Genomic DNA, 25,814 nt, shown 5'->3' on the forward strand with positions numbered 1-25,814 from the left:
ACACAATTTTTTCCCTCATTTTACTGCTTCCTGAGGAATTAAGACAGAGTAGGAAATGTGGGGAAAGAATTTTTAGAGGTAGAAAACCCCTCCAGGGCGCCTGGCTGCCTCAGTGGGTTAAAGCCTCTGCTTTTGGCTCAGGTCATGATCCCAGGGTCCTGGGATGGAGCCCCACATCGGGCTCTCTGCTCAGCAGGGAGCCTGCTTTCTCCTCTCTCTCTCTGCCTGCCTCTCTGCCTACTTGTGATCTCTGTCTGTCAAATAAATAAATAAAATCTTAAAAAAAGAAAGAATGAAAGAAAGAGAAAGAAAAGAAAACCCCTCCAAAGGATCTAAGTGTCAGCCTTGGGCACGACTGCCGAGATCATCAGAGTGATGCTTGCTTATTTCCTTCGTTTCTAAATATAACCTGGAGAAATCAAGTCTGTTCTTTGTGTCTACTTTGCTTTTGAATTTGATAAAAACTTCAGTGGAATAAGAACTCATCCTTATACCTTTAAATCACAGAGTCCTAGATATAGACATCGCAACCCCAAGCTATTTAGAGAAACTCAGCAACAGAACACCCAAGCTCTATAGTTAGAAGAGGGTTCCTGGGGGTCTGGGTGGTTCAGTCAGTTGAGCTCCCAACTTGATTTCGATTCAGGTTATGATCTCGGGAGCCCTGAGTTGGGCTCCATGCTGCACAGGGAGTCTGCTTGGGATTCTCTCTCTCCCTCTGCCCCACTCCCTGCTCATGCTCTCTCTCTCTCTAAAAATACATAAATACATTTTTTTTTTTTAAAAAAAAGAGGGGTTTCTAACTGCTATGGGTTGTGTGGGGAACTAGAATACTGTTATTTGTCTCAATTTCCTAAGTGCATGTACTACTAAGAAATGTACTAAGAGCAAAAGACTGTGGGAATTAGAGCCATACCAAAATGGTTGAGGGGAGCGGCAGAGCATGGGTTAGGGAGAGAGCTATGTGAGGTTAATAGATAGGATGTAGTCATCTTGGCAAGTTACTGCAATCACAGATACCGTTGCCATCATCTTCTCCGGTCATCCTGTTTCATGAAAAAGATGAAGGGGCAGGGGAAGTTGGGAAAAGGTTAACGACTGGCCCAAGATCTTGAAGGCCCAACCTTAGCCTGATGTAACTATTTCACTCTTTCCAATTAAATTGTGGCATTATCTGAAAATGCTTCTCAGAGAGGATCTCGTTCTTTTGTGGCATACCCTCCCCAATGCATCTTTATGCTATTTTTTTTTAAAGATTTTATTTATTTATTTGATAGGCAGAGATCACAAGTAGGCAGAGAGGCAGGCAGAGAGAGAGAGGAGGAAGCAGGCTCCCTGCGGAGCAGAGAGCCCGATGTGGGGCTCCATCCCAGGACTCTGGGATCATGACCTGAGTTGAAGGCAGAGGCTTTAACCCACTGAGCCACCCAGGCGCCCTACTTTATGCTATTTTTAAGACAAAAGGTCGTGTGGACTCTCACACTAGAAAAAATTTAGTATAAAGTACTGTGTAGGTTACAGTTGTGGAATGAATATGTCACAGGGATGAAAGGCACAGCCTAGGGAATGGAGTCAAAGGTACTTTAACAGGGTCCTGTGGTGGCCAAAGGGAGCTACACTTGTGGGGAGACGGTATAGTGTATAGGGGTGTCCAGTCGCCGTGCTGTATTCCTGAAACTAATGTAATGTGGTGTGTCAGTTATACTTTAATAAGAAATTGGAGTACTCCATAGAACATCGAGAGGGTACTTCTTTGCTCCAATAAGGGGTGAAAAAACCACTCTAGCTCTGTCACATTGTTTTCCCATTTCCTGCAGCTGGATTAAGCCCGCATCTAATGTATCAGGAAGAAATGAGCAATAACATTTGCCGGATTAAGGTCTCAATTTTCTTTTAACTCTAATCTGGGTGTGTTGCCTCATGATTTAAAGACCTCTGCCTCAGACAGGACTCAGATCTCAAACAATGTGGAAATGGTTATTTGATAACGACATAGGAAGCCAATAAATACTATCTCCATTTTCTTAAGATGATTGGGAAAAATTAGCATCTTCACTTGGGAATGAAAGACACCCTTTTCCTCTAGCTGCAGAGAATTAGAGCTCAATTAGTCATGTAACTATGTAATCCTTTTCAAGGGCTAGTAATGCGTGTAGTGAGGTTTCCACCATTGATGTTTCAGTGATTGCGTGACAAGTGTTGAATGTGTTCCTGGCCCACTATCGGTGGTAACGAATCGTGAACCATACCTGTGCTGTAGGTTGTCTTTTTGGTGATTTCCCCCTCCCCGCCTCCCCAGCACAGAAGCTTTATAGTTTGTTGTGGTCCTGCTTGTTTATTTTTTATTGTGTTTTTTCTGTTTTAGGTGTCATATCCAAAAATTCGTTACCAAGACTCATGCCAGGAGCCTTATTCCAGTGTTTTCTTCTAAGAATTTCATGGTCTCAGGTCTTCACATGTAAGTCTTTAATCCATTTTGAATTAATTTTTGTGAGTGGTGTAAGATTCATTCTGTTACATGTAAATATCCAATTATCTCAGCACCATGTATTGAAGAAACTATCTTTTCTCCTTTGGATATTCTTGGCTCCCTTGGAAAATATTACTTGACGAGTATATACCTTGGTTTGTTTTTATGTTCTGTTGGTTGATTTGTCTGTTTTATACCCTCAATATACTGTTTTAATGATTAAAGCTTCATAGTATAGCTTGAAATCAGAAAGCGTGTTGCCTCCTGCTTTGCTCTTTATCAGAATTTCTTTGGCTATTCAGGGACTTTTGTGGTTCTCTATAAATTTTAGGAGAGTTTTTTCTACTTAGGAGTGTGGAGTATTTTTTCTACTTATCTATAAAACATGCCATTGGAATCTTGTTAGGGATTGCATTGAATCTGTACATGGATTTTGATAATACCAACATTTTATCAGCATTAGTTCTTCCAATCCATGAACATGGGATTCTTTCCTGTTTATCTGTGTCTTCTTCAATTTCTTTCATCAATTTTTGTCTTCAGAGTAGGTATCTTTCACCTCTGTGGTTATATTTATACTGAGTGTTTTATTGTTTTTGATAATATTGCAAATGGCATAGATTAATTTCTTTTTTAGAAAATCTGTTGTTAGTGTACAGAGATGCTACTGATTTTTGTATGTTAATTTTGCACCATGCAACTTTACTGACTTCATTGATTAGATCTAACAGTTTTTTGGTTGCGTCTTCAGAATTTTATGTATTTTTTTTTTTTTATGTCATCTGCAAATAGACAATTTTACTTCTCTTTCCAATTCTAAATACAATTCCATTGTATTTCTTTTTCTTGCCTGATTGCTCTAGCTAGGACTTCCAGTATTATGTTAATTCAATAGGAATATGGAGTGGCACCCTTGTCTTTTGCCTGTATGCATTTTTTAACCACAATTTTTAAAAATGAGCATATGACCTAATTCTTGCAGTAAGATTGAAAGGGAAGTTATGTGGGGGGCATCCGGAAAATGTTGTCTTGCTTTTAAGAAAGTGATGTAAGTAGAAATGGTTGTCTGTAACCCTTACATCTACATTATTGTTATTCTAAAGATAAATACACCAACAGACTCTCAGGGCACATAAGGAGACCAGTGAGTTACTGCATCTATAAAGCTGTCACACTTCTGAATCATTATTAAATGTTACTTGCGACATAGAAACACCCTCCATAAAAAATAGGATATTTCTAAAGCATAGTTTTGTTTTTTAGGTTTTGGTAAGTTATCTTAACTATGTATCTGTTTAAAAAAAACAAACTACATTACACCTAGGAATTAATCTATAAATTAGGATTACTGATTTTAAAAATATAGAGAAGACTTTCATTTTATAAAATCAGGTTTATTGAGGTATAATTTACAATCAGTATAACCCCACTTTTTAAATATGTAGTTTTGATTTTGACAAATGTATACTTCTTTATGGATTAGTCTTTATGCGTATTTACCACATTAAAAAAATTATGAGGACATTGTCCTGATTTCAGTTTTTACTTGAGAAGAAAATTTTTCTCTAAATGGAGTACAACTCTTTATATTTGTGGCTCCAAGTTAACTTTAAAGGAGCTGTGAAGCAGTTCGCAGAGATGAGTCCACCTTAGATCAGGATCTTCAGTGTCCAAAAGTGCAACCTTATGTAGTCACATTATTTTGCCTGTTATTTTTATTTGCAATAACCTGGGACTTCCCTGGTTTTTGAGCTGAAAATTCTCAGTTCTGAGAAACTCTCCAGTCCTCGATAGTTTATCATTCTAGGAGGATTTCTCGACCTTGGAACTATGGACATGGTGGGTCAGATAATTTGTTGTTTGGGGGACTGTCCTGTTTTATAGGATGTTTGCAGCATCCCTGGCCTCTACCCAATACATAAAATGAACACTCCCCACCTTCTAGTCGTCAAGATAAAAAATGTCTCCAGAGCTTGCCAGATGTATGGGTGGGGTCTGTGGCAAAATCACCCTAGATAAGAACCACTGACCCAGATGCAAATGCCCTCACAGCCCACGCATTTGAAATTCAAAATCTTATCCTTTGTTGCTGTTGTAAAGCAAAAACAAGTTGATTCTGCTTTAAAAAGACTTAAAAAGCCTGAGAGATTGCTTCAGATTCTTTTTCTTTTAGGAGATTCGCCACCACCACCACCTCCAAGACCCCCAGCCCAAACGCAGACTTTTTTTTTTTTTTTTTTTTTTTTTTTTTAAGCATTGCAAGTGACTGGACCTAAGCGATTATTTTAGGTGTTTCTCTCCTGTAGGTTCTGGGAAGCTGCCAGTGTGGGTTGTGTCCATCTAACTCTCAGGACTCAAAGGTCTTTTGTTGGTTTCTTTGTTATTTCTAATTCATCCGTGCTTGCCTAATCAAACATATAATCATATTTGTACACATACTTATAGGATTCAATGTTCATGTGTTTTAGTGGGATGGTATTTTGTACACTTTTTGCCTTTCTCAATTAACAATTGAAACAATAACAATTAACAACAAAAAAAAGGCTTTTTGCCTTTCTAAATTAACTATACTACTTTGAAAGAAAATCAATAGACGAGTACAGCTTCAATTTATACTTTAAGGGGCTGCCTGGATGGCTCAATGAAGTGTCTGCCGTAGGCTCAGGTTCTCCTCCTGGCATCAAGCCCCACATTGGGTTCCTAGCCCAGAGGGGAGCCTGCTTCTCCCTCTCCCTTGCCTACTGCTCCCCCTGCTTGTGTTTGCTTGTGCTTTCTCTCTCTCTGTCAAATAAATAAAAAAATATTTTTAAAAAGCAAAAATAAAATAACTGTGTAATATTCCATGGTGTGGATATTCTATATTTTATGTACCATTCCTTTATTACCTTTTTTTGTCTTAACATGTGATGGAGTGATAAACATCTGTGTATATATATCCTTACCTTCTAATGCTCTTCTGTCTACAGGAGAGATTCCCAGAAGTGGGTTGCTGAATTGAAGGCTATTTCAAATTTTAAGAGATTTGCCAGACAGGTTTCCAGAAAAGCTATAGTGGTTCACATGTCTACTCACACTGTTGGGAAAAGAAACCACCAAACCAAAAACCTGTTTTCATAGGTTCCTTATAGAAATCTGCTATTGTTCTGTTTACTTTTTGCGAACTGATGAGAGTAAATTGATGTTTTGTTGATAGTTTACTTTGTATTTCCCTAATAGAGTTGAAACATCGGTTATTTTGTTTTGTTAAGATTATTTGTTTATTTATTTATTTGACAGAGAGAGACAGTGAGAGAGGAAAGCACAGGCAGGGAAAGTGGGAGAGGGAGAAGGGGGCTTCCTGCTGAGAAGGGAGTCCTGTGCGAGGCTCAATTCCAGAATGTGGGATCATGACCTGAGCCCAAGGCAGATGCTTAACGATTGAGCCAGCCAGGTACCCCTTAATGTTTGTAGGCTGTTTCCATTTGCTGCTTTGTGAAAATTTCAACTTCTACCCTTTGACATTTTTCCCATTGGAAATTTTTTTTATAAGTTGTAAGAATTTGCGTATGTCTCTGTCTGTATGTATATTTATATCTGTATCTACAGAAAGAAACATAACCTATTACTGTATCAGTTTTAACTTTAATTTTTCATAATAATAATATTGCCTGTCCTGCCCCTGTTTTACTTAATTTATATTTTTCTGCTATCTTTCTGCCCCTCCTTTTATTTTTAGTCTCTCTTTACCCATTTTCTAGGATTTTTTTTTCTTATCAACAGCCTGGAGTAAAGTTTTGTTTCAACTGAGTCTGGCTGTCTTTCCTGATAGTATATGTAGGAGAATTAAGTCTTGACCAATATCTTGATATCCCTTCCATAATTCTTTTTTTTTAAATTTTTTATTTTTTTTATAAACATATTTTTATCCCCATATCCCCTCCATAATTCTTTATGATTTATTTTTACTTGGGTGTTTACTGTTTCTTTTTCTCTTATTAATTTGTAAATGCCACTCTACTTTTTAATTTTTACCACTTAAAATTAGACATCTAGTTCTTTTCTATTATTTAAAACATGATAACCACTCTTCTCCTACCAGAATGCTCATTTCCCCACTGTTATCCTCAATATGATGAGATCTTTTTGTCATCCTTGCTCTGCAACCAGCCTCCAGGGAGTTCAATGCAGAACTCAATCCCAGAACCCTGGAATGATAACCTGAGCTGAAGACAGACACTTAACCGACTGAGCCATCCCAGCGCCCTGTTTTCATTTTTTTTTTTTTTTTAGCTGAGTAGTATACGTACATATACACACACACACATACATATATATGTATATGTTTGTCTATCTATCTATCTATCTATCTTTATCTGTTCATCAATCAGTGGACACTTGGGCTGCTTCCATATCGTGGCTATTGTAAATAACGCTGCAATAAACATAGGGGTGCAAATACCGTTCCAAATTTTTGTTTTGGTATTCTTTGAGTAAATACCCAGCAGTAGCATTACTGGACCATGTGGTACTTCTATTTTTAACTTTTTGAGAAACCTCCATACTGTTTTCCAGAGTGGCTGTACCAGTTTGCATTCCCAACAACAGTGCAAGAGTGTTCCCCTTCTCTACAACCTCACCAACACCTTTTATTTCTTTTTTTTCCCCCTTGTGTGTGTGTGTGTGTGTGTTTAGATTTTATTTATTTATTTGATAGGCAGAGATCACAAGTAGGCAGAGAGGCAGGCAGAGAGAGAAGAGAGGAGGAAGCAGGCTCCCTACTGAGTGGAGAGCCCGATGTGGGGCTTGATCCCAGGACCCTGGGATCATGACCTGAGCTGAAGGCAGAGGCTTTAACCCACTGAGCCACCCAGGTGCCCCTTCCCTTGTGTTTTGATTTGAGCCATTCTGACAGGTGTGAGGTGATATCTCACTGTAATTTTGATTTGCATTTCCATGATGGTGAGTGATGGTTAGTATCTTTTCATGGGTCTGTTGACCATCTGTATGCCTTCTAAGAGAAATGTCTGTTCATGTCTTCTGTTCATTTTTTAATTAATTTATTTTTTGGGTGTTGAGTTTTTTTTAAGTTCTCTATATATTTTGGATACTAACCCTTTATCAGATGTGTCATTTGAAAATATCTTCTCCTATTCAGTAGGTTGACTTTTAGTTTTGTTGATTTCTTTTCTGTGCAGAAGTTTTTATCATGCTCCCAATCTTAGGGGAAAAGCTTTCCACTTTTCACCATTGAATTTGATGTTCACTGTGGGTTTTTTATATATAGACTTTTTATGTTGAGGTATGTTCCCCCTAAACCTACTTTGTTGAGGGCTTTTATCATAAATGGATGTTGTCCTTTATCAAATTCTTTTGTACGTCTTTGAAATGATCATATGGTTCTTATCCTTTCTTTTATTAATGTGGTGCATCACATTGATTGATTTGTGAATATTGAACTACCCTTGTAACCTGGGAGTAAATCCCACTTGATCATGGCAAATCACTCTTTAATGTATTGTTGGGTTTGGTTATGCTAATATTTTGTTGAGGAGTTTTAGGTCTATTTCATCAGAGATATTGGCCTGTAGTTCTTCTGTTTTTGTAGTGTCTTTATGTAATTTTAGTATTAGGGTAATACTGGCTTCATAAAATTAATTTGTAAGCTTTCCATCCACCTCTATTTATTGGAATAGTTTGAGAAGAATAAGCGTTAACTCTCCTTTAAATGTTTCATAGAATTTTTCTGTGAAACCAAGGGCTTTTGTTCTTTGGGAGTTTTTTTGATTACTAATTCACTTTCATTGCTGATAATTAATCTGTTCAAATTTTCTATTTCTTCCTGACTCAGTTTTGGGAGGTTATATGTTTCTAGGAGTTTATCTATTATTTCTCGGTTGTCTAGTTTTTGGAACATAATTTTTCATAATATTCTTTTATAATCCTTTGTATTTCTGTGATGTCAGTTGTTAATTCTCCTTCATTTCTGATTTTGTTTACCTGAGCCATTCTCTCTCTCTCTCTCTTTCTCTTTTGATGAATTTGGGGAAAAGTTTATCAATTTTGTTGCTCTTTTCAAAGAATTAGCACCTGGTTTCACGGTCTTATTGTTTTTTCATTTTCTATTTTGTTTATTGCTGCTCTAATGTTTTAAATTTTTTCCTTCCTTCTACTGGTTAGGGTTTTGTTTGTTCTTTTTCTAGCTCTTTTAGGTGTCAGGTTAGGTTTTGTTTGTTATTGGTTTTTATTTTTTTATTTTTTTTTTTAAGGTTAGGATGTTTATTTTAGATTTTTCTGACTTCTTGAGGTTGAAACCTGTATTGTTATAAACTTCCTTCTTAGAACAACTTTTGTTCATCCTAAAGATTTTGGACCATTGTGGTTTCATTTATATTTGTTTCCATGTATTTTTGCTTTCTTCTTTGATTTCTTGGAGTACCTATTCACTGTTTAGTAGCATATGCTATTTACCCTGCATGCATTTATGGCCTTTCCAGATTTTGTCTTGTGGTTGACTTAGTTTCGTAGTGTCGTGGTCAGAAGCAATTATGGTATGATGTCAGTCTTTCTGAATTTGTTGAGACTTGTTTTGTGGCCTAGCACACGATCTATTCTGGAGAATGTTCCATGTGCACTTGAAAAGAATGTGTATTTTACTGTTTTAGGATGGAACGTTCTGACGATATCTGTTAGAACCATCTGGTCTAACGTGTCATTCAAAGTCACCATTTCTTTATTAGTTTTTTGTTTGGACGATTTGTTTATTGAGTAGGTGGGGTATTAATGTTCCCTACTATTATTGTGTTCTATTGACTACTTATTTAAGGTTTGTTATTTTTTTTTTAAAGATTTTATTTATTTATTTGACAGAGAGATCACAAGTAGGCAGAGAGGCAGGCAGAGAGAGAGAGAGAGGAGGAAGCAGGCTCCCTGCTGAGCAGAGAGCCCGATGCGGGACTCGATCCCAGGACTGTGAGATCATGACCCGAGCCGAAGGCAGCGGCTTAACCCACTGAGCCACCCAGGCGCCCTAAGGTTTGTTTGTTATTAACTGCTTAATGTATTTGGGTGCTCCCATGTTGAGTGCATAAATATTTGTAATTGTTATATCTTCTTGTTGGATTTTTTTCTCCTTATGATTATATAGTATCCTTCTTTGTCTCTTGGTATAGTCTTTGTTTAAAGGCCATTTTGTCCTGTATCAGTAAGACTACTCCAGCTTTTCACTTCCATTTGCCTGATAAATCCTTTTCCATCCCTTGTTTTCAGTGTTCATGTGTCTTTAGATTTGAAATGAGTCTCTTATAGGCAGCATATTGATGGGTCTGGCTTTTTTTTTTTTTTATCCATTCTGTCACTCTTTGTATTTTTTTTAAAGAAGATTTTATTCATTCATTCATTCATTCATTCATACAGAGAACCTAAGTCAGGGGAGGATCACAGGAAGAGATAGAATTCTAAGTAGACTCAGCACTGAGCATGGGCCCAACCCAGGGCTCAATTCTATGACCCTGGGATCATGACCTGAGCTGAACTGACTGAGCCACCCAGGTGCCCAATCCAACCCACATTCAGCAGGAGCTTTCGCAAGTGGCTCCATCATCCCCTCCCACAACAGACCTGTGCAAACCTTGCTAACACCCCAACCCCTGTTCCCATACTTTCCTGCAGACCCAGCCTCCTCCAGCTCACTGTCTTTGGGACTCATCCAAAGTGGGCATCTCAAGCATGGCAGGTGGAAGCAGCCCCAACAAGTGTCAGCGCCACTCCAAAGTGACTCCTGCCCTGGGGACAGGGAAAGATAACCACACCCACCTGCTGAAGGTGGGTTGGATTGGGCTGTCTCCAGAAGGGTGTGGGGCCTGGGCGCATTGTTAATAAGCTAGGTAGAGAGTGTTAAGGCTGCACTATTTCCTGCAGGTGTCCCTGTGTCTATGTGGGTTAGGGGGGTGGGGGTGGTGCCCACCAGCTCTTTTTTTTCTTGGAGTAGTCTCCTAAAGATCTCTGCCCCTTTAGCACATGCTCTGAGATTAGTAAACAAATTTCCTTCCTGTATAACTCAGACAATTTTCAAATTGCTCCTATACTGTGTGTTAGCAGAACTATTTCTTGTGTGGTCTCTTTATGGGAGGGGACTCAATTTTCTGTCTTCCTCCCTGCTCTCCCAGAGCCAGACCAGCTGATGTTAAAGTTCCAGACGTTAAGCCCCATTAGTTGTAGGAACTTGTGAAGTCAAGACCCTCTTTCAAAGCCAAATGTTGCAGGGATTCATCTTCTGGGTATTGGTCCCCCATGCCTGGGGTGCCCAATATGGGCTCTGCTCCTCTCCCTTGTCTGATTGTCCTGTCTCTCCCTCCCATGGATGGTCTTGTAGGTTACCCTGGTTCCCAACAGTGTCCCTCAGTGTTCCCAACAGTGTACCCTCTTTGATATGGCCTCTCCTTTACAGTTAGCAGTGGAGAGTCTGTTCTGCCAGTCCTTGGGTCATTTTCTGGGTTATTTATACTGATGTGGATGTTATCTAAGAGTATCTGTGGCACAAGGTAAGTGTATGGTCCTCCTACTCCTCCATCTTCCCTCTGTTTTGTCTTCTGATGTTGGTTCAGTCTCATTAGGCAACTTTTTCTTCTTTCTGAATGCTTATAAAGTTTTTTACCTTTTCCTTGGAGTTTAGGAATCTCTAGAATGTACCTCTGGCTGTATGTGTATATGCATGTGTGTGTGCGTGTGTGTGTGTGTTTGTGTGTATTCATCAGTCCTTCTGGGAAATTTAGATCTTAAGCACTGGGAAAAGTTCTTCTCTTATTTCTTTAATTATAACCTGTTTCATCTGATTTTTCTCTTATTTCTGGGACATTTGTTTGCATAATAGATTTCTTAGATTTATCCTCTAATTCTCTAATTCTTTCCCTCTTCCCTCTTTTTTTTTTCTTTTTCCTTTTTCGCTCTTGAATCTCTTTGGTGGTTTATCTTTATTTACTTATTTTCTTGCTATGTAGTTTGAAAGGTTTCTTACTTGACTTTGCAAGCCACTATTTGGCTTGTCTCCCTTAATGTGCATAGCTTTTAGTACAGATGCCCAGGAACACCAGGATGTGTTCCTCTTGCTAACAGTCAGCTTCTGGGCTTTTAATCGGCCAAGTTAAAAAGGCTGAAGAAAGTTGTTTTATATGGAAAAAAATCCAACAGATTACCAAGAATGCGTAATATCATTAACCAAAAAGTTATGGGGCACCTGTGTGGCTCAGTCGGTGGGCGTCTGCCTTCGGCTTAGGTCATGATCCCAGGGTTCTGGGATGGACCCCCACATCGGGCTCCGGGCTCACAAGGAGCCTGATTTCCCCTCTCCCACTCCCCCTGCTTGTGTTACTTCTCTCTCTGTCAAATAAATAAATAAAATCTTAAAAAAAAAAAACCCACCCCCCCCAAAGTTATTTAAGAAAGGGAAAATTTAGAAAAATTCATGGATGAACTATTATTATATTAGGGCTAATGACTTCATCTCATACAAGAACACAACTAATTTTCTAGATCAGATTTCTAAAAGTTCAGTTTTTCTTTGTGAAAAGTTGAAAATTTTAATTTTGAAAAAGGTAGAAATCTGCAGAACACAAGGAAAAGTATATAAATAGGAAAAAATTAATTGTAAGAAAAGGGTGAGGATCATTGATTTATTTGAAGAAAAATCAGGTCTTTAAACCTGAAATTAAAAATGACAGTAAACTGAACGGAAGCAAGCTTATCTTTTAAAGAAGTGATTTAGTGTTGTGCAGCACAAGGAATAGAAACATGATTTCACCAACTTGTATTTTCTCCTGTCCTATGTTTGTTTTTCATTTTTTTAGTTTAACTAAAACATGTTTTGTTTTTGTTTTTATTTGTTTCTCTTTTAAATTCCAAAAAACCTAGTATCTTTATAGAGCTAATGCTACTTTTCACTGATGGGTCCATGCTATACTGCTAATATCCACAAGGTGTCATTGTAACGCCATATTTATTTTGGAACCTGCCTTTTATTTTCACCCTTCGTAATTTTTCTACTTGTAGTAAGCCAGACTTCTTAGAGGGAGTCCCCCTGGAGGCCGCTAGAGGGAGACAGCCAAGGCTCGCATTAGGACTTCTGGGCATCAGGGAGGGCTGAACAATGAAATTGCTGATGGGCAATGTCACCCAGAACTGAAAAATTGCAAGGAATGCTTTTCTCTTCTCTCCTGACCTTTTACCTTCCTTTTAATGGCCCAGTAGGAAGTCAGCAGGCAAGAAATCTGGGAAATATAGTTTGTGGAATCTCAGCACAGAGCAGAGTAGAAAAGAGAGGTAGTATAAGTAAACACCATGAATATGTCAACAGCATATCAGTAGAAGGGGATGGTGGTTCGAGTTAAAACATTTTTGGTCCTTGTATTATTCAGTAGGATAGTGAAAACATTGATGATCTTTAAACTTTTAAAAAAGTTATATATGCGGGGCACCTGGGTGGTCCAGTGGGTTAAAGCCTCTGCCTTTGGCTCAGGCCATGGTCTCAGGCTCCTGGGATCCAGCCCCAAATCAGGCTGTCTGCTCAGCAGGGAGCCTTCTTCCTCCTCTCTCTCTGCCTGCCTCTCTGCCGACTTGTGATCTCTGTCAAATAAATAAATAAATAAATAAATAAATCTTTTTAAAAAAGCTATATATGCATGTTGCTATCTCTAGGGTTCTTATTATAAGGCTATAATAGACTATGGCTTTCAAAGCAGGAAAAAGGGAAATATGGAATGGAGATAGTCCATCACTCCAGGAGAAGACAAGAAAGGGGAGAAAGAATTATTGTAAAACAACACAATTAAAAAGAACAAAATAAAACATTTGAAATAAATGCAAATATATCAGTAATCACAATCTATTTAAATGGGCTGATAAATGTAATAAATAATATACATAATTGCAATAATATATGCAAGTGTATATGTCCCTTGAAAATATTTTCAAGTTATATAAGGTAAAAACTCATAGAATTATAAAAGAAACAAGACAAATCCACCATCATATTTGAAAAGTTTAACACATTTATTTCAGTATTTGATGGATCAAGTGGACAAAACATGATTAAGGAAATAGAAGACTTAAAAGAACAAAATAAAACAAAAACAGAATTGGGGTGCCTGGGTGGCTCGGTGGGTTAAGCCACTGCCTTTGGCTCAGGTCATCATCTCAGGGTGCTGGGATCAAGCCCCACATTGGGCTCTCTGCTCAGCAGGGAGCCTGCTTCTCCCTCTCCCATTGTCTGCCTTTCTGCCTACTTGTGGTCTCTGTCTGTCAAATAAATAAATATAATCTTAAAAAAAAAAACACAAAACAGAACAGAATCAACAAGCTTAATTTAATGGACATATACAGAACATTGTTGTCAACCACAGGAGAATTCTTTTTAAGCACACGTTGAAATTTTATAAAGGTGAAAAATAGGTTCTTCCATAAACCAAGTTTCAGCAAATATTTAAGACCTGGTGTGGAGACCACATTCTCTGACCAATATAATTGAATTAAACATAGATGTAGATATACATATTTACTTGTAATTCAATTTAGAACATATTCTAAATATGTTTAGATGCTAAAAGCATTTGAAACCAACTTTTTGCTCATAGGAGAGATTATAAGAGAAGTTAGAAAATACTTAACACTGTAAAATAAAAACATTACATCTGAAAATTTGTAGGATACAGGTAAGGCATAAAAAAGTTGAATCAATAGTAAAAAATTATCCCTCTCATAAATACTGTGGGTTTTATTGGCAAGTTCTGCAAACACATCAGGAACAGAAAATTCCCATCTTAAAACCACTTACAAAAGGGAAACATTCTCTACCTCTTTTGATGAGGCTGGTATAATTTTGAAGATAAAACTAGATAAAGATAATATGAGAAAGGAAAATTTGACCAATTTTGTGCATGACATCAGTATAATAATCCTAAATAAAATATTGGTAAATCAAAGGTATAGAGGAAACAATGCAATTTGATCAAGTTAGAATATTTCAGGAGTGCAATATAATTCATGTAAGTCACCATAGTAGTATAGTAGATTAAAGGTGAAAAATTTCATAGTCACTATAATTTAATTTGTGATACAGGCTCTAACATTAAATATAGAAGGTCATTCCTTAGCCTATAAAGGATACCTAAATGAAGTGAAATACACACAACAGATAAAAAGATGTACTTATTTTATATACTTTAGAAAACATTTCTGTCTAAAATTAGGAATAGGAAAAAATTCCTGCTGCTACCATTTTTATTTAACATTGCATTAAAGACATTAGCCAGAGCAACAAGACCAGAAAGAGAAATATGCATGTAAGAATTAGAGAGAGTCACAGATTCCTTGATCGTTTATGTAGAAACTCAAAAGAATTTAAAGGTAATAGAGCTTAGCCTGGTTCCCAGATATAAGACCAACATAATATATTGGGTAAATATGTATATCTACATCTATGTGTATATTGCTATTTATATTGGCATTAAATAGAATATTAAAAAATAAAAATGATTACCACGAACAACAATATCAACAAAATAACACACCTAGAAAAACATATAACAAATGAAGTGGAAGACCATTTTGTGGAGAATTAGAAAACATTATAAAAAGATATTAAAGCAAGACCTAAATATAAATGTAGAGGAGAGTCATACAGTGTTCAAGAATAGGGACATTCCAAAATTAGTATAATAATATAAAAATATTAAATATAAAATAAATATAATGTGTATAATATATATATATATATACTCAAGATTGGGAGGGAGAGAGAGAGGGGTGAGGAGGGGCAGAAGAGAGGGAGAGACGGCTCCATCCCATGAACCTGAGATCATGACGTGAGCCAAACTCAAGAGTCAGAAGCTGAATCGACTGAGCCACCCAGGTACCCCAAAAGTTAAATATATTTTTTAATGTGAGGTATTTTTCCTCATAAATAATAATATTGTATATGAGAGAAAAATCTGTTTATATGACATATTCTGTCAGCATGATTAGCCGCCTAAAAACACATTGAATTCTCAGCTGAACTGTGATTGTACCTTGCCACAGTTGTTCTCAGAAGTTATGTATCTGTTGCATGGAGAGATAGACAAAAATCCCTCCAACTTTTGTGGACTGAAGTTGCACAGCAGACAATTTTTTTTTTTTTTAAAGATTTATTTAGTTGAGAGAGAGAGAACGTGCAGGAGCAGGCAGGGCAGAGGGGGAGAGAGAGAGAATCTCAAGCAGACTTGGCACTGAGTGCACAGCCTGACACGGGGCTCAGTCTCACAACCCTGAGATCATGACCCCAGCCAACATTGAGAGTTGGACACTGAACCAACTGTGCCACCCTCAACAAATATTTACAACAGGTAAAAGTATCTGATACACTTGCATTTTACTTCTTGTGCTTTGATTTTCTGAAGTGGTTTAGATAAATAATATCATGATGTTTTTGCTCCCAAATATGTCATATGACATCTCTAAGTGATAAGAACCTTTTCTACGTAAACACAATATCCTATGTTAAAATTAACATTTCCTATTAATGTTAATTAACAACTCACACCATTAACATTAACAGTTTCCTAATAATTATGAATAATTATAATACCCAGTCTGTATTCCAGTTAGCTTAATTATTCCTTGTGCATTGCATTTCCCCTTTATTTTCTTAATTCTGTTGGTCACAAAACCTAACACTGCTCTCTTGTCCTCTCTCCAGGTATAAAGAAAGGCCTTTCCTAACCCTCAAAATTGACTTGCTGCCTAGTTGTTTAACTTCCCTTACCTTCATCAGTGATTTCAACTAACCTGCTCTTACCTTGAAGTAGGGAAAAAATAATTTCTACTTCAAAGTACTTTCTTCATACTTCATACTGTCTTCCTTTTTGGCCTATAGAAGATGCTCAAGTATTAGGTACATTTAAATTACTGACACTAATGTGAGCTGTGTAGTTTGTTGTAAATCAGGTGATTATATGTTGATCATTTCTTATATTTCTTAGTATCGCCTAGAGTATGTGGTTCAAATACTTCTTAATTGATTAATACTGCTGAAATATAAATTCTGATTTTTAGGGTACTCAGCATACTTAGTCAAATGTGAAGCTGTTTTAGAAAAATCTTCACAGGTTTTCAGATCCAGTTTTTTTTTTTTTTTAATTTTTTTAGAATTTATTTATTTGAGAGAGAGAGAAAGATCACAAGTAGGCAGAGAGACAGGCAGAGAGAGAAGAGGAAGCAGGCTCCCTGCTGAGCAGAGAGCCCGATGCAGGGCTCGATCCCAGGACCCTGAGATCATGACCTGAGCCGAAGGCAGAGGCTTTAACCCACTGAGCCACCCAGGCGCCCCAGATCCAGTTTTTTGTACTCATTCCCTCACTTCTCCCATTTCTCCATCCTGTTTCAGTATTGGTGTTAAACCTCTTCCCAGAATGAAATGACTTAAAGTATGCTATGTGATCTTTTGCTTAATTAAAAACACTGGAATAGATCTGGGAAAATAAGCCAGTTTCTAAGCAGGTATTTGGAAAGTCTACCTTGGGATCTCTGGTTGACTGGTCACCCTGGAGGCAGGATACTTCTTACTGTAGCTGTCTTTTAGAAGCTAATGTTTTTATGTTAATCATACACATTACTTTCTCTTCCTGCAGGCTATCTGGTGAGTTTTTGCTTTTATATATTTTTAATGAAAAAAAATTATTCATCAAAATAAACACACAGCATTGAAAATTATTTTAAATCATATGTGAAGAATTTCTCCGGTGCATCTCAAGCATTTGCGCAACCTGTTTGTATCGAGTTTATTTCTTTTGTACTTTTGTCTTGCTAAATCAGAGAAATAACTTATGTTATCCTGTATTTTTAAGTAGCTCAACTGCAGAATTCTATGGAAAATTTAGAATTATGATATTTAGCTATATCTTTTTATTTATTCTACTATATATATATATTTAAAAGATTTTGTTCATTTCTTTGACAGAGAGGGACATACAAGAGAGAGGGAATGCAAGCAGGGGGAGTGGGAGAGGGAGAAGCAGGCTTCTGGCTGAGCAGGGAGTCTGATGCCGGACTCAATCCCAGGACCCTAGAACCATGACCTGAGCCAAAGGCAGACACTTAGCTGACTGAGCCACCCAGGTTCCCCTCAACAAAATGTTTTTAAAATATACTATGTGTAAAATATTCTCAGTGATACAGAATTATAAGGGTTATTAGGGTCACCCATGATTTCCAAATTGCCAAATCAAATTATTTGCCTCTCTCATTTTGGGCATATCAGAAGCCCTTAACATAGTCATCAGTCCCTCCTACTGGACACACTTTCTTCACGTGGCCTCCAGGTTTCTACTCTTTCGAGATTGTCCGCCTACCTCAATCTCCTTTACCGGATCTTGCTTGTCTTCCCACCCTCTAAAGTTAGGATGCAATCATGCCTTAGCCATTAGACCTGATTTCTTCTCATTCACATCTCAGATGATTCATTTAATCCCATTTTACATTTGACAGGTCCAAAATGAAATTTCCTCCCTCAAACCTGTTCCTCCCACACCTGACCATGCCTGGCTGTATTTCTCACACCTCCTCCTGTCCAAACCACCATAGCTTCATTCCTGGATTATTACCTTCTAATTTCCTCCTCCAGTATTCCCTTGTTTCTTCACAGTCTACTCTATACTCAGCAAAGTGAGAGATCCTTTTGAAACATGGCATTTCTCCATTTAAAATCTTACAATGACTTCCCTTTCAGAGACACCAAAGAGCCTGAGTCCTTGCCCTGGGTTACCAGAGTCATGGAATGGCACGGTTATCTGTCTGACCTATCTCCACCTGTTCTTCAGGTTCGGTCTACTCCTGCCACACTTGTGTCCTTGTCCTTCTTGGGCATGAAATGCTATCCTGCCTCAGGGTCTTTGCATGTGCTCCTCCATCCTCCAGGGCCTTCTTCTTAGATATCCATGTGGTTCCCTCCCTCAAATTGCTTCAGGCTCCTGCCCAAGTGTCATCTTATGACACATGCTTTCCTGGAAACCAATCTAAAATAGCTGCCTTCTTACCTTACTCACTAACTTTTCTTCATAATACTTACCACTTGACATTTTTTTTTAATTGAGTTATAGTTGACATATAACATTATATTATTTTCAGGTACAATATAATGATTGTGTGATATGTAACTTTAAAAATCATTGATTAAAACTGACTCCTCTTAGTAGAGTAAAAACAACACGAAAATAAGGAATTTACCAATTTCTGGCATGTAGTTGTCTTTCAGAAATTCTTTGTTGAATGATTGCCTGAATCGTTCAATTTATAAAATTTGTAAATTTGAGAGTGTCTGGGTGGCTCAGTTGGTGGAGCATCTGACTTCAGCTCAAGTCATGAGCTCAGGGTCCTGGGATTAAGCCCTGAGTCAGGTGCTGCACTCAACAGGAAGCCTGCTTCTTCCTCTCCCACTGCTCCTCCCCCTGCTGTGCACTCACTCTCTCTCTCTCTCTCTCTCTCAAATAAAATCTGTAAAAAATTTTTACGAATTATATAAGAGTAGAGATGAGACTCAAAGAAGCTAGTGCATAGCGTCTTCTATAACTTAAAATTTCCTCAGTCTCAGTTATGGCCAACAGCTTACTTTCACCCCTTCCACCTACTAGGACAACTCATCGGATGTAATATTTTAAGAGTCAATCATTTAACAAGATTGCTTTAATTTTTAAAAATATTATTCATTTGACAGAGAGAGAGAGAGCATAAGCAGGGAAGCAGCTGGCAGAGGGAGAATCGGGCTCCCCACTGAGCAAGCAGCTTGATGCTGGACTCAAGCCCAGGAACCCAGGATAATGATCTGAGCCAAAGGCAGACGCTTAACTGACTGAGTCACCCAGGCGCCCCAAGACTGCTTTAATTCTGATCTTCTGTTTGACGTGCTAATGCTCTATACTTTCCAGTTCAGTATCAATCTTTTTTGTTGTTGTTGTTGTTTTTAAAGACAGCCAGCACGAGCACGAGCACGTGGGCAGAGAAGGACAAAGGGAGATAAGAGAGAATCTTAAGCAGGTGCCGCGCCCAGCGTGCAGGCCCCTACAGGGCTCGATGTCAAGACCCCCCGGAGGTCATGACCTGAACTGAAATCAAGAGTGCAGCACTTAACTGACTGAGCCACCCAGCTGCCCCTCAGTCTCTGTCTTAACTCTAACTTTTGTTTTTCCCGGAGAGCCCATGTTTAAGGATGCTCATCTGGGGCACTGAGCACTAGGTGTCTCTTGAGATGTTGTCATACAACACTAAAAAACTTAACTCTCTCTTCATCATTAATAAGCTCTTTCTTTAAAAAAAAAAAAAAAAAAAAAAAGCTCTTTTTTTTTTTGATCCAGAGATAAGAAAGTTGGAAACCAACTGGTCGATTCCTGTTTTCCTATCCTGTTGATAAATAAGCATATTATCCAGAGTACAGAAACAACAGCCTTGCTGAGAATGAGTGCTAACATCAGCCACTAGGGTTTGATACAAAACTCTTTTTTTTTTTTGGTCTGGACAATGGCTACAGCTATTACATTTCACAGAATTTTAGAACTAGGAGACATCTTAGAAAAATGTAATCTTACTTATTTACTTCACTAAGGGGAACTCATGGAAGTTATTCTGGTTAACTGCTGTTTCACGCTTTTTTTGGCTACCTTGTTCTGTGCCTTCTACTTACCTGTAAATGTACATTCATATTACTTTCTGGTGACTGGAGGTAAAAATAAGACTTGAAGTTATCCTGTCTAGTTTCCTGAGTTTATATATCACCAGATCTGAAAAGATTAAATGATTTGTCCAAATTCATAAGATTAATATCAGAGAGTGGCTCCAGGTTTCCCTTTGGACTTTTATTCTAGGGTGTTTTCTATTGCACTGGGATTTACATTAAATTCTTAAATGATTAGAAAGCAGTAATTATCAGCGATCTAGATTCTTGGTATTTTGTAAAAGTAACACGAAATACTTTTAAAAGAAATGACAGAGTTCTTTGGGTCCACTTTTTCAATTCCACTATTTCAAATGTATTTTGTAGTTTTGAATATACATAAAAAAAAAATCGGAAGGGTATTATAATGAATACTCACATGCTTGCTTCAATAGCCATCAACATTTTGCATCACTGTTTTCATCCATTCTTCTTTTTTGCTAAAATATTTTAAAGCAATTCCCAAACATTGTGTTATTTTATTCTGACATATACTAGTATGCATGCTTAAAAATGGGCTTTAAAAATCATGAAACCATTATCACCCCCAGTAAAATGAATAATTCTTCATATATTCTAATGTATTTATAGTTCTCCAAATGTTTCAAAAATATCTTTTTACATTTGATTTGTTCACACAGGTACCTCACTCTGCATTTGGTTGAATTTCTTGATCTGGTTTCACATCTTCCTTGTTGGTGATTTATTGAAAGATTGGGTGTCCTGTAGAATGTTCCGAGTTCTGGATTTGTCCCTGTGCTTTCTGTTGGTGACATTTAACTTGTTGCTCTGTCTCTTGTATTTCTTGTCAATTAAAGTTGGATCTCTATGCTAGATGTGATGCCTGTTCAACTTTATCGGCAAACAGTTGTGGTGCTGGTGCCTTGTAGAACGCACATGGTGCTAGTGTCCAGTCGTCACACTTTTGTGATGCTAACATGCTAAAATTACTCATCGGCTTTGTGTCTTGAAATTTCTTCTACTGATGAAAGCTGCCTGAATTATTTCATTAGGCAAAATACTGATTTTCTTCTTTTTAGAATTTCTTTAACTGGATTTTTTTCTGTGGGAAAGAACTTTATATCACTCAACTATGGCTATTTAGTTACTGGCAGAAGAGAGGCAGGACAAATGCCTAATGCTTTTCTTTTTGCTGCCCATTTTCAAAGTAAAGAAATATTTTAAACACAATGGTGATCAACTAGATTTTTGTATGTGTATGCATTGGGGTTTTTTATTTTTAAGTGATGGAATGAAATCATGAATTCTAATTAATTAGTTTCGGTTACTATTTTTATTCATCGTTCGCATATTTTTGCCAATGGAATTCTATTTGCTCCTGCTTATTTATGTTTGCTTCTATATGTCCAATTAGTCTTTGATTAGCTCCTTGTTTTCTGGCATAACTCGCCACTAACTCATTTAATGCATTTTCTTCTCCAGATCTAGAATCAGAATTCTGCCATAGAGGTGTGGTTCCTTTTAGTGGGAAATGCTACTTAGACACCAGAATGTGGGCACTGGAGGCTCTCTTGCTTTGGGTGGTCAGTGTTCTCAAGATCTTTGCAGTTGTAAAGCTAAGGAATACATATTTTGAAAAGAAAATAATGAAAAAATACTCTTATTGAATATCAATATTCCATTCAAATTTAACATCATGGAATTTTCTTTTTTTTTTTTTTTAAAGATTTTATTTATTTATTTGACAGAGAGAGATCACAAGCAGGCAGAGAGAGGAGGAAGCAGGCTCCCTGCCAAGCAGAGAGTCCGACGTGGGGCTCGATCCCAGGACCCTGAGATCACGACCCGAGCGGAGGGCAGTGGCTTAACCCACTGAGCCACCCAGGTGCTCCAACATCATGGAATTTTCATTTAATTCCTTTAAACATTTTTACACTAATAATTTTGGTTCTTAGCAATACTGAACTATTTTTAAATTTATCTTCATGCATAAATGTATGTGTGTATTTGCATGTATACTAGTTCTAAATTAATAATAATGATATGAAGAAATACTGAATTAAGTTTAAGATTAATTGAAGCTCTGTATTTAATTAGAACACATTTCACTTTAAGATGTACATTTGAAGTCCTCAAAAACCACTTGAAATAAATCTATCTTTTGTGTTATAATGTCATTATTGTGATATATTGATAAGTTTATTGTTATTTGTTTTAAATTGGGAGGCAAAGTTTGGTTTTAGAACAGCCGCTTCAGCACCACTTAACAACTTGTTAGAAATACAAATTCTTGGGCCACATCTTAGAACTTCTAAGTCAGAAATTTGGGGGCGCCTGGGTGGCTCAGTGGTTTAAAGCCTCTGCCTTTGGCTCAGGTCATGATCTCAGGGTCTTGGGATCAAAGCCCGCATCAAGCTCTCTGCTCAGTAGGGAGCCTGCTTCCCCCTCTCTCTCTATCTGCCTCTCTGTCTACTTGTGATTTCTATCTGTCAAATAAGTAAATAAAATCTAAAAAAAAAAAAAAAAAAGAAAAGAAATTTGGGAAGTCAGGCTCAGAAGGTGAATTTTATGTAATATTTGAGGACCACTGATGTAGTGATAACCATTTTTATCAGTTTCTCTTTTTGTAAATACAAAAAAATTATGTATATATTAATTATCTCCTTTTTTCTTAGCCAGATATTATCATATTATGTATGATGTTCTCTATCTTGCTGTTGAAAAAATAAACTTTTCATTTGCCATTTTTTGTTTTTACTTAAATTTCAGTTAGTTAACATACAGTGCTATATTCATTTTTTCCTATGTCATTTTTTATTTTTGTGGGAATATTTTGGAGGTAGGTTCCTAGAAGTGAAACTGCTAGATAAATGGGTAGTTTTTTTGTTTTTGTTTGTTTGTTTGTTTTTTAAGATCTGATCAAATTCCTTTGCCTGGAAGGTCAGCTGTTTGCCAGAACCTTGCCAGTAGAGGATAGTGGCAGACTTCAGGATGTTTCCAATCTGGTATATGAGAAATTGTAGCTCGTTGTCATTCTTATTTGCATTTCCTGAATAAGAGTGAGTTTGGGCATCTTTTCATACATTTGGGCACCATTTCTGTTTCTTCTTTTGGGAATGGTGCTGATATGTTTTCCCACTTTTCCATCAGGTTGTTAGTCCTTTCTTCTCAGTTTGTAAGAATTCTTAATATGTTAAGGATATTAGCTATCTAAGTGCAAATATCTCAGTTCACCATTTGTGATTTACCTTTAGCTTTTACCTTATGTTGTGTCGTATCATGCCAACATTTTAAGGAAAAAGAACACGGTTAGATTTATCTGTGTTTTCTCTTATAGCTTCTAGGTTTTGTGTTAGTAAGGTTTCCTCAACTCAGGTGATAAGCAATTCTCTCATGTTCTCAGTTTTTAACATTTAAACTTTGACTTATCTTGAATTTTTCCTGATGTAAAGTAGTGACCTGATTATATTCTGTTTTCTAAATTTATGTCAGGTTGTCCTATTTATCTATTTATGTATTTATTTATTTAAAGATTTTATTTATTTATTTGACAGAGAGAGATACAGTGAGAGAGCGAACACAAGCAGGGGGAGTGGGAAAGGGAGAATCAGGTTTCTGGCCAAGCAGGGAGCCCGATGCGGGGCTTTATCCCAGGACCCTGAGATCATGACTTGAACTAAAGGCAGATGCCCAACGACTAAGCCACCCAGGTGCCCCCCTAACACAATTCATTATAGTTCATCTTTTTTCTCAGCAATTTGAGATGCCACCTTAATCAGGTACTGGGTTTCTATACACACTTGAGTCTTTCGTACACTCTCTTTTTTGTTCTATGTGTCTGTCTGCACCACACTGTTTTAATTATAGTGGCTGTCAAGGATGTCTCAATATCTGGTGATAGTTAAGAATACTTTTCATTCTTATTATCATTATGAGTTCTCTGCTAATGTCCTTAGTCTTCTACTGACTTAGATCTGCTCCAGTGACTTCCTGTAAGAACCAGGTCTTAAAATAGGTGGTTACTGCTGCCTCTCCTCTGCCCTTTCTCTCACCATTCAATTTCATTTTTTGTCTTAATTTTGATCTTTGATATTAAAAAGACAAAACCTGGCAGTTTTATCTACTTTTGATCTGTATATTCTTAAGTACAATCAAACAACCATTATTTGGCTTATCAGCTTCGGGAGATAGCCTTTGTTCACGTTTTCTTTCATTGGGCGTCTTAAAAGGTAGAGCTGGGAAGTTCATACCTACTATCCACTCTACTTTCCTTGTGTTCTTTTCTTTCCCTTCCCAGTTTTGCTCTTTGTATGGATTACTTACCGTGTCAGAACATTTGGAGTTTATATACCACTTTGTCACCCTTATCCCTATCTTTTAGTCTTTGTCCTACAGGTGAATATATTCAGTGCTTCTCGGTCAGCCTTACGCTCCAGCTTTTGCAGTCTTTTCATGCTGGATTGTTTTCTAGTAACTTCTTCGGGAAGAGCTTTAGTGTGTTTACACTAAATTGTGTTTACACTTGCTTGAGAGAGAGAGTTGGGGGGAGTAGAGAGTGAGAATTGGGGAGGAACAGAGAGAGAATCTTGCGAGACTCCATTGCACGCCCAGGATGGAGCCCAAAGAGTATGGAATCATGACCTGAACTGAAATCAAGAGTCTCATGCTTAATAGCTTAACCAACTAAGCTACTCAGGCACCACTAGGTGTTTCCATTTATTTATGTATTTATTTTTAAAAAGACTTTATTTATTTATTTGACAGAGAGAGATCACAAGTAGGCAGAGAGATAGGCAGAGAGAGAAGAGGAAGCAGGCTCCCTGCTGAGCAGAGAGCCCAATGTGTGGCTCGATCCCAGGACCCTTGGATCATGACCTGAGCCAAAGGCAGAGGCTTTAGCCCACTGAGCCACCCAGGTGCCCGAAGTGTTTCCATTTAAAGAGCAATTTGACTAGATACAAATCCTTAGTTCACATTTTCTTTCACTGAGTATCTTAAATATGTTGCTCCAGTGTTTTCTACCTTAAAATATTGCTGCTTGGGAAATGGATGACAGGGGCACTGGGGTGGCTTAGTTTGTTAAATGTCTGCCTTCTGATCAGCTCATGATCCCAGCCCCACATCAGGATCCCTGCGCAGGGGGAGCCTGCTTCTCCCTCTCCCGCTCCCCTTGCTTGTACTCTGTCTCTGTCAAATAAATAAATAAAATCTTTTTTTTAATTATTTTTTTAAGATTTTATTTATTTGTTTGTCAGAGAGAGGGAGAGCGAGAAAGCGAGCACAGGCAGGCAGAGGCAGAGGGAGAAGCAAGCTCCCTGCTGAGCAAGGACCCCGATGTGGAACTCGATCCCAGGACACTGGGATCATGACCTGAGCCGAAGGCAGCTGCTTAACAAACTGAGCCACCCAGGTGTCCCAATAAATAAAATCTTTAAAAAAAAAAACAAGGATGACAATCTGATTTTCATTGTTCCTGACTACCTAAAGAATTTTTTCTTTATCTTTGAAGTTTAATAATTTTATTAAGATGTGTCCAATAAAATATGTTGTTTATAGATCAATACAGCATTTCTTCTTGATACATAGATCCAAGACTTTTTAAATTCAGAAAAAGTTTTCTTTTTCTTTTTCTTTTTTTCAGGAAACTTTTCTTGAATTACAGTCATAAGTATT

General features: G+C 37.5%; 1 long non-coding RNA gene across 1 annotated transcript in view; it reads left to right on the forward strand.

Annotated features, from left to right (window-relative positions):
* LOC131829339 (uncharacterized) overlaps positions 1–25,814 on the forward strand; it is a 100,851-nt gene that overhangs the window by 4,985 nt on the left and 70,052 nt on the right. Inside the window, exon 4 of the long non-coding RNA XR_009352825.1 lies at positions 2,366–2,458. This is a non-coding gene — a long non-coding RNA (uncharacterized LOC131829339). The remainder of the gene's footprint in view (positions 1–2,365; positions 2,459–25,814) is intronic.

This window comes from Mustela lutreola, chromosome 4 (assembly GCF_030435805.1).
Source record: "Mustela lutreola isolate mMusLut2 chromosome 4, mMusLut2.pri, whole genome shotgun sequence".
Classification (NCBI taxonomy): domain Eukaryota; kingdom Metazoa; phylum Chordata; class Mammalia; order Carnivora; family Mustelidae; genus Mustela; species Mustela lutreola.